At 43.9% G+C, this 8,807-nt stretch overlaps 1 non-coding gene across 1 annotated transcript; it reads right to left on the bottom strand.

The window, feature by feature from the left end:
• Positions 1–3,041: 3,041 nt before the first annotated feature.
• Trnay-gua lies at positions 3,042–3,131 on the bottom strand. The gene is given in 2 exon segments: positions 3,042–3,077; positions 3,095–3,131. It is a non-coding gene; the product is annotated as a tRNA-Tyr (tRNA).
• Positions 3,132–8,807: the final 5,676 nt, after the last annotated feature.

The raw sequence follows: 8,807 nt of genomic DNA, 5'->3' as shown, positions 1-8,807 counted from the left end.
TGAAGGAGAGTACAGAGTTGGTATGGAGTCAGGTGGAAGCTTTTTGTATGAAAGCAAGGATTCCCACAAAAAGAAAAGATAACATTATTTAGAAATCCTTGTACTTCACCAAGAATGGAAGGGGCTAAAAAAAGAACAAGTTCCGAAAAATCAAAACGCAAACTGAGATGGAAGAGGCATTCATGTTACGACTTTGAAATTAGTTTGACGTGGCACATGTTGATGCTATTTCCTTGATAAAGAATGACGAAGATTGAACTTTCTTCTTCGCCCAACGAGAGCCAGGAAGAAGAGAAACAATGGGTTTTGTTGATTTGGTCACAAAGAGGAAGGAAGAGACAGCAGCACAAAGAAAGATGGCGAAAGAGGAAAGGAAAAGAAAGGTACTCGCGGAAGCTTCGACTTCCTCCGAAATGTAGGAACTGGCATTTCCTGCTCCTCAACCTCAACAGAGGAAGAAGCATCTGCTCAAAGAAAACTCAGAGCTTTCGGTGGGGAAAGTCCACCAACAAGTGCAAAGCACACACACACACTCACACTCGCAAGCCAGCCTTCGTTGTAAATGGACGTCTCTCTAGACCCCTCACTGCCAAGCCAGCCAGCCTATCTCTTACCGTTGACGAACTGAACTTAAACGACCACCTCACTAACCATCACTTTGACACGTGGGAAGATTGTTCCAGACAACGCCCTTTCTGTGCCACCCCACTGATCAGGGGTGACTCCTGATCAGTGGCGGCCTTGATTGGGTGCTCTACAACGGCTTCTTGCAGCGGACTTCTGCCGCGACCCCACCGGTGCTGCTTACACCAGTGGCTAGTCTTCCTCTTTTCTTCCTTCTTTTTCGCTCTGGCCTGGGGACCTGCACCCTAAGGTGTATTCGTCCTTGGGTCCCCCGTGTAACTGTTCACCTCCCTCCCAGGAGTTTGTGAACAAGAAAGGGGGCAGGAGCACTACCCATCCCTCCGCCGAGCCTTCCTAGGTAACCGTAATCGTGCGGGTCCACCTGGGAAGGGGGTCGCAATCCTGAATCCCTACCCCCCCCCCCTAATTAGGTACACTAGCTCACGTCTATAAGTGAGCATTCATTAACGCTAGGGACGTAGGATCCCCTGACGGGGCTTCCGGGAGAAGAGTTGCGGGACCCACTCTACGACCACTCGACAACAAGTGGCGGTGGTGAGTGTTGTAATTCCTGTAACACACTCCTGTCCTGGAATAGGTAGGTCTCCAATCTCAAACCACACAAGGGTGGCATGTCCACCACATACTCTCTGGAATGAGGGCACACCGGGTACGGATACGCTCCCATGAAGGGGGCGTGACTGACGAGAGAAAAACCCGTGTTTGCAAGACTCGTCACTGCAACCCTACTCATCAAAATATCCAACCATATCACGACCAAGGACTCCTTCATCGCCTGTGCCTGACTGAGAATGATGTGGACTTACTCTAATCGAACGAAAGCACAAGGAAACTCAAGTCAGCAAAATTTGAAGTTGCAGTCCCTCCTCAACTCCGAGCAAGAAAATCAATTGTGGTCAAACGACTAGATAAAGCAATCACAGAAGAATGAAGTGAACAGCAGTTGGTATCTAACATAGAAGACAGATACGAATGGGCCAAGGTGGAGGAAGTGGTCAAGCTGCCCAGACTGCCACCCATGCTCAAAATACGATTCACAGAAATAGCCATGGCCCAAAGAGAAATCCAGGAGGGACTTTGTCTCTCCTACTACCATGTCAGCAGCAGCCAGGTGGAGCAGGAGGAATTCTTCCCCATTATTCCATGCTGGAATTGCTACCAATATTCACACACGGCTACAGACTGCCCTAACAAGGACACCAGGCACTGCTCAGAATGCGGGAACAAGGGACACACCTTTAGAGAGTGCAAAAACAAAGATAATCCCAAATGCCTAAACTGCGAAGGAGATCATAGAACACTGGCTACTCGCTGCCCCATACGAAAAGCAATAGTCAACCAAAAGAAGGAGAAGGAGAGGGAGAAGACGCAGGAACAGCAAAACAAGACATATTCAGCTGTGACAAAACTAACCAGAGAAACGACAAAATTCCTTGAAAAAGTCGCCACACCACCCCCCGCAAAGCAGCCTATTTTGCTTCAGCTTGGAAATAATCTTTCCGGAAAATTAATGACCTCCATAATCCACCCCCACATCATGAATATAGCCAGACCTGGAACTTTTGCTGAGGCAACAAGGGACATGCTCGCCGCCAACAACCTGCCAGACATGGAATTCCCAAAAGATGTGCCTTCTACTGAAATTTTCTACTTTATATACAAACCAGAGAGCATTGCAACTCAAGTATTATCAACTCACGAACCATCAACTCATGAACAGACTACCTCAGACATACAACCCGAGGCAGCAAGCGAGGAAGAATCGATGGATGACGCAAGCGAAGATGAAACCACCACAATAACAGAACAAGCCGCCAGAGTCAACACCCAAAAAAAGAATCAAGCAGGAACCACCTGCTCCCAGAGAGACCACGGAGAACAAAGACCTAGGGCATGAAACTGGTATACGATTTTACTCCACTACAGCTCCCCCCATAAGAACATAAGAATGGAGGAAACTGCAGCGGGCCTATTGGCCCATACTGGGCAGTCCCGTTTACACCCAACCCCTACTGCTCATATGAGCATCCAACCTATGTTTGAAGCAATTCAGCGTATTCGAGTTAATGATGATATTTGGTAACTTGTTCCATTCATCCACTACTCTGTTTCCAAACCAGTGTTTACCTATTTCACGCCTAAATCTAAATTTGTCTAATTTAAAACCATTGTTAAGAGTTCGCTCCTGGTTGGATAGTTTGAGTACCTTTGTAATGTCCCCTTTGTTTAGCCCTGCCTTCCACTTATACACCTCTATCAGGTCGCCCCTCGCTCTACGTCTCTCAAGGGAGTGCAAATTAAGATGCTTTAACCTGTCTCTATACTCAAGGTTCCTAATGCCCGGGATTAGTCTTGTCATTCTCCTCTGAATTCTTTCCAAGGATTCTAAAAACAAGTCCTTCGAACCGGATTCGAACCAGTGACCTATGGATGTCTGTTCAAATTCCGACTACAGTCCACCGCTCTACCAACTGAGCTATCGAAGGAGTTAAAGCTATCGAAGGAGTTAGAGCTATCGAAGGAGTTAAAACATAGTCTCAACAGAAAGACTTTTGGCAGAAATAAGGCAAGGCAAGATCAAATACACATATTCAGACAAAGACCTAAATGACACACATATTGAAACACTAATTAAGAAGGGAAGAACCCTCACAAGACACAACAGAATAGAGAGAGTTGATCAGACAACATATAAAAAGATTCGCCTGGGCCTGAACAGGAGGGTGTCAGGGGAGCACCGGTCAGCAAAAATGGCGCAAATCAGCTCTAGGCACCAGCCTTCATAATAAATAAGCTTAAAATAATCCAACATAATGTCTTAGCATGGATCCCACAGAGAGCAAGAGAATTATATAACACATACCGTAACATAGACCCAGATATTATTCTCATCAATTCGCATAGTAAGAAAAACTCAGAAAAAAATAAAAATATTTAACTACACAGTCTACCAACAAAACAATCAAGACACACAACATGATGGAATTGCCATAGCCATCAAACGAAACATACAACACAAGATACACGACTCATTTCAAGAAAACTTTCTGGCGATCGAAATTTACTGCCCAACAGGACCTATTATAATCGGCACCTGTTACCTCCTTCCGAGAAGACCCATATTCCCACTAGCAGACATGCTCAAACTCCTGAGAAGAAACATACCAGCATATTTCTTGGGTGATTTAAATGCTCGACATCGCGTCTTGGGGCACCAGGACAACAACGCCGTCGGCAAGATTTTAAACACATTACTGAGTCACGGCAACGCAATACACCTTGGCCCGGAATTCCCCACATACATCATAGCAGGTCAAATCGGACATCCAGACATAGTACTAACAAACCAGCATCACCATCTTAACCTGCAAATGGAACCCGGCCCAATAACCACCAGTGACCATCTCCCTATCGTAGCCACACTCTCCACGTCGCCAATACAGATCCCTGCCAGGATGAGATACAGCTACAGCCGGTCCAACTGGGAGGAATTCCAAAAATAGTTAAAAAATCACCAAATAACCCAACTAAACAACAAACACACCTCCCAAATAGACAACACACTGGAGACATGGTACGGAAACGTGATCCAAGCAATGGAACACCACATACCCACGACCACTCACCGCACATTACCACACCCCCAATACACACATCAATCAAGAATTCTACAGACTCAATTCAGTAATTTATTCAAATTAATCCTAGAACAAGGATGGACGCCAGAATACAGAATACAATATTACACCATACACGAACAACTAAGAAACATGTCCAAAGAAGCATACGTGAATAACTGGGAGAAATTAATAGCAGACACAGAAGCAATTTACCACAACCCGAAAGAATTCTGGCGAAAAATTAAAAACCTAATGGGAATCTCCAGCAACGAGTCAAACTACATTTTAAACAGCAACCAAATCAAATTAACTGAACCCAAAGAACAAGAACCTGAATTCAGGAAATACTGGAGCAAAATTTTTCAAATAAGCCTGGAAGACAACCTGAACTTCTGTATGAATACCGAGCAACAAGTAACCAATCACATCACACTCACAACCCACATCTGGCAACCAAGTCCCAGCATAGACATAAACGCTCTGGACGATCTTTCCACACTGATCAAACCAATCACCGCAGAGGATATTCAGAAAACAATAATCAGTTTCAAGAACAAGGCCCCGGGCATCAGTAAAATAAACAAACCCATACTCCAGCATCTACCAATCAACATGATACTCCAACTAAGAAACATTTTTAATGCATCACTTGCCTCTGGCTACTTCCCAAGGAAATTTAAAACAGCAAGCATCAGACTTATACCAAAACCAGGTAAATCCCCAATCCAAGTATCAAATTACAGACCAATCTCTCTACTAGAAACACCGGGAAAAGTCCTAGAAAAAATAATTAACCACCGACTGAGAACACACCTCGAATTTGAAGAGAAGTACAACCCCAGACAGCACGGATTTAGAAAACATAGAGGAACCCATACAGCCTTAGCCCTAATTTACGAAAACATAGCAAACGCGATGCACAACAAGGAGCAATGTAACGTAGTATTAAGGGACGTAGCTAAAGCATTCGACAAGGTCTGGCACCTAGGACTCAAATACAAAATTACCACCCAAGAACTTCCCAACAACTTTACTTCCTTTCTTTGCAACTTCCTCGACAATAGAGAGGCCAAAATTATCATAGGTAACCACATAGGCCCAAGGTTCAAATTATTCAGCGGAGTACCACAGGGAAGTAACCTCTCGCCCACACTCTACACAATATATACGGCGGACATGCCACCTCCTATACACGGAGAATACGTAGCTTATGCTGATGATGTCACCCAAATCATCCGACATCCAGGCAAGGGCAAACAGATGATGGCACGGAAAACAGCCCACGCCATCGAGCAAATCAACGAATATGAAAAAAAGTGGAAAATTCAAACCAATACACAGAAACTAATGATAATACACATTGCCAAAATAAACCCTACACCAATCACAGTCAACAACGTACCTATACAATACTCCAACGAAGGCAAAATTCTGGGACTCACAATAACAAGAACAGGCATAGCAAAACACGTAAAACAACGCAAACAGACTGCCCAATCACAACTCACGAAACTACAACGATTCAGCAAAATGGACACCAAAATTCAACCACATCTATACAAAGCACTTGTCCGCCCTCACCTAGAATATCCACCAATACCACTCAACACGATCAGCAAATCCAGCCAACTTAAACTTCAATCAGTACAAAACAAAGCTATCCGTAGAGCATCAAAGCAACTCCCGCCATACACCACCAAAATACAAGAACTTCACGAATTATACAATATCGAACCACTAAACATACGTACACACAGCCAAGCACAGAGAATATGGATCAAACTTGAAGAGATGGAGGACCCATTATTCTCCAAGTTAAAAGAAGAAGGAACTACTAAAACACACAGCTGGTGGCCTAAGAGCCTCCATGCTGACATAGCAGAACAAGAACCACTTTACACATATATGTGAACAAATAACACCACCATCGGACAAACAAAAATTAACACCCATTACAATAATGAATACCTAGCTAGCTTAGCTTCCATCCCCCCTCCCCCCTCAACCTCCCTCCCTGAGCGGGCGGGCGTGCTTTATTTCTCTCTCTCTCTCCTCTCCTTTCCCAGTGCAAAGTCATTTGCCACTTTACTTCATTATCATCATCTGCTTGTCCCTGCCTGGACGAGTAGAGAGGGGCTTGGTGTTTCCCCTCCCAGAGGGCATGGTTGGGGTGGCTGGGAACCACCCCTTGGGTACAGTTTTAGTTGTTTTATTACATATACTGATGTTGGTGCACTAAGGTTATGTAAGGCCCTTAGTCCGAAAAAAAAACACTTTTACTTAAGGGCGACCCCCGAACAGTGGTGTGCCTGCACGATCACAGACGTCACTGCTGGATTGGCCCAGGTTATTTCCCCGACCCCCACTGGAAACACACAATCCCACTCTGTGAGGTGTGCACCACTGGGGGGGCTCTAGCACGAATACTGAAGTATGGAAAAATCAGCAGGTGCCTCGGCCAGGGTAAGTGATAGAAAAAATGTAGTAAAGAGAGAAAGCCCTCCTACCACGTCAGGAAGGACAACAGTTAGCGCTTCCCTCGCAGTTGTGTGGGTCACTCACACTAACTGTGGGGAGGGAATGCTAAGGTTGTCAATCCTGAGCGCTCGTGAGGTGTCAAAAATTTGGACAAATGACAGAGTCACTTTTAATATGAAATGCTGTTCAACAGCGAGAATCAGTGCATGCGCACAAGATCCAAGGTTATGACGTACAGAAACCGTTACGGGAGAGTAGCTATTCCGGCAAGAATGTGCGTCTCCTCTGGTGTCTAGTCAGCCTCTGATCCTATGGTACTAAGACTGACCAGTTATACCCCAGGCTGACTGATTGCCAGTGCCATCTTGTGACCACAGTCTGCCCTACACAAACTGAGAAGTAGTTTATCCTAACAGTATGTTATCTCCGCTGGCTTCAGCTACAGTGCTGGCGTGTGATGCCATTAAATCTTTCGACCCGTGACCTCGCCAGATGTAGAAGTGTTTACAGACAAGTCCTGGTTCTGCTGAGTGGGCTGTCTTAGACTGGTGGCGGTGACTGCCCGCCCCTCCATGAGACAGGTCGCCCTCTCTAGTGATGCTGTGAAGACCAGCCTTCTCCTGTCCGAGAATTTGTGCTGGGACGATTTACGCAATACTGTTTTCTCTTGGAACACCATACTGATCTGCATTGACCCGCACTTGTAAGTACAGCCTAAGTGATGACATACCCCTCGGTACTTAAATATTGTTGACTAATTACACCTACTCGTTTCTGCCTAACCTGGAGTAATAAGACAATGCAGAATGAAGTGAAGCTAAGATTAATAGAGTTAGGAACTTTGTGTTATGGCATTATGTTTAATAAAATGTAATTAAGATAAAATTGTGTGAGAGTAACTAATCATGTATCAGATGGATCACCTTGTAATATTATGAACGCCTTCTCCTCTGCAGGTTTTGACCACATCAATAAATATTGAATGCGTCAAAAGACGGGTTTCAATCATTCCCTTCGACTTGCCCGTAACCTGAACGTCCTTAACTAAGGCGTTTACACGGTATGTACAACTTAGTGTGTGTAAATTGTGCAAATATAATAGCAAGTTGACCGCTACAGCTAAATTATTCAAACAATATTATAAAAGCACTGTATTGTTGCAGCTTTTTATTCATGGTCACGTTGGTGTGAACTGCTGCCTTCCTAGCCTTGTATGTCAGCATGCCAGCTAGGACATTGTCACAATCTAGCCTCTGTGCTGTTCCTCCCTGGTCCATTATCAAGTACCTTTGCTGGTTAGGAGGATACATGCTCTCCTGTGAAGGTGTTAAGGAGAAGACACCAATTTACCATCTGTGCCGTGTTGATATACAAAACCGGCAGTCCAGCACTTCCATACTATATATGTTTATGTTGCTCTGTAATGTCCTCATGTCTTCATCCCGATTATCAGTGTAAATAATTGTCAATCGACATCGTTTGTTACAAATATCCATAATCTTGTTCAATATCCATGGTGAAAACGAAAGTGTTCCACCTGACAGTAATCTTTAAAAGAACCAGAGGGCGTTAACATCTAAATCCTCGACAGTCACTAAGTTTCATGAAAATCGGTAAAGCAGTTTTATGACTTCTTCACGGGAGTATGCTTTGGAACAAGGGAAACTGGTGATTCACAGGGTGCAATGGCACATTGTCGTTATTATTATTATTATTATTATTATTATTATTATTATTATTATTATTATTATTATTATTATTATTATTATCATTATCATTATATTTTTTGTGGGGCAGATCATCATAAAAAGTAAAAAAATATTTTTTTATCAGTGATCTGTATTACCTCAAGGTGTAAAAAATTAGTAGTGTAGTACGCCTGTATCATAGATATCAATCGCTACCAAGGGTGCGTGGATCTGAGGGATGGTAGCAAAGGATAAGGGTCAGAAGAGTCAAGGACAAAGATCAAAAAGGAATTATTACCAAGTCCATGGGTTTAGCATTAGAAATGACTAACACAATTCTATCTGACCCTACCCAATATCCCTTTACACTACTGCT

The sequence above is a fragment of the Homarus americanus genome, unplaced genomic scaffold, assembly GCF_018991925.1.
Source record: "Homarus americanus isolate GMGI-L3 unplaced genomic scaffold, GMGI_Hamer_2.0 scaffold55357, whole genome shotgun sequence".
NCBI classification, from domain to species: domain Eukaryota; kingdom Metazoa; phylum Arthropoda; class Malacostraca; order Decapoda; family Nephropidae; genus Homarus; species Homarus americanus.
Note: the sequence above shows the minus strand (reverse complement) of the source record. Positions and strands in the feature narration are given on the sequence as shown.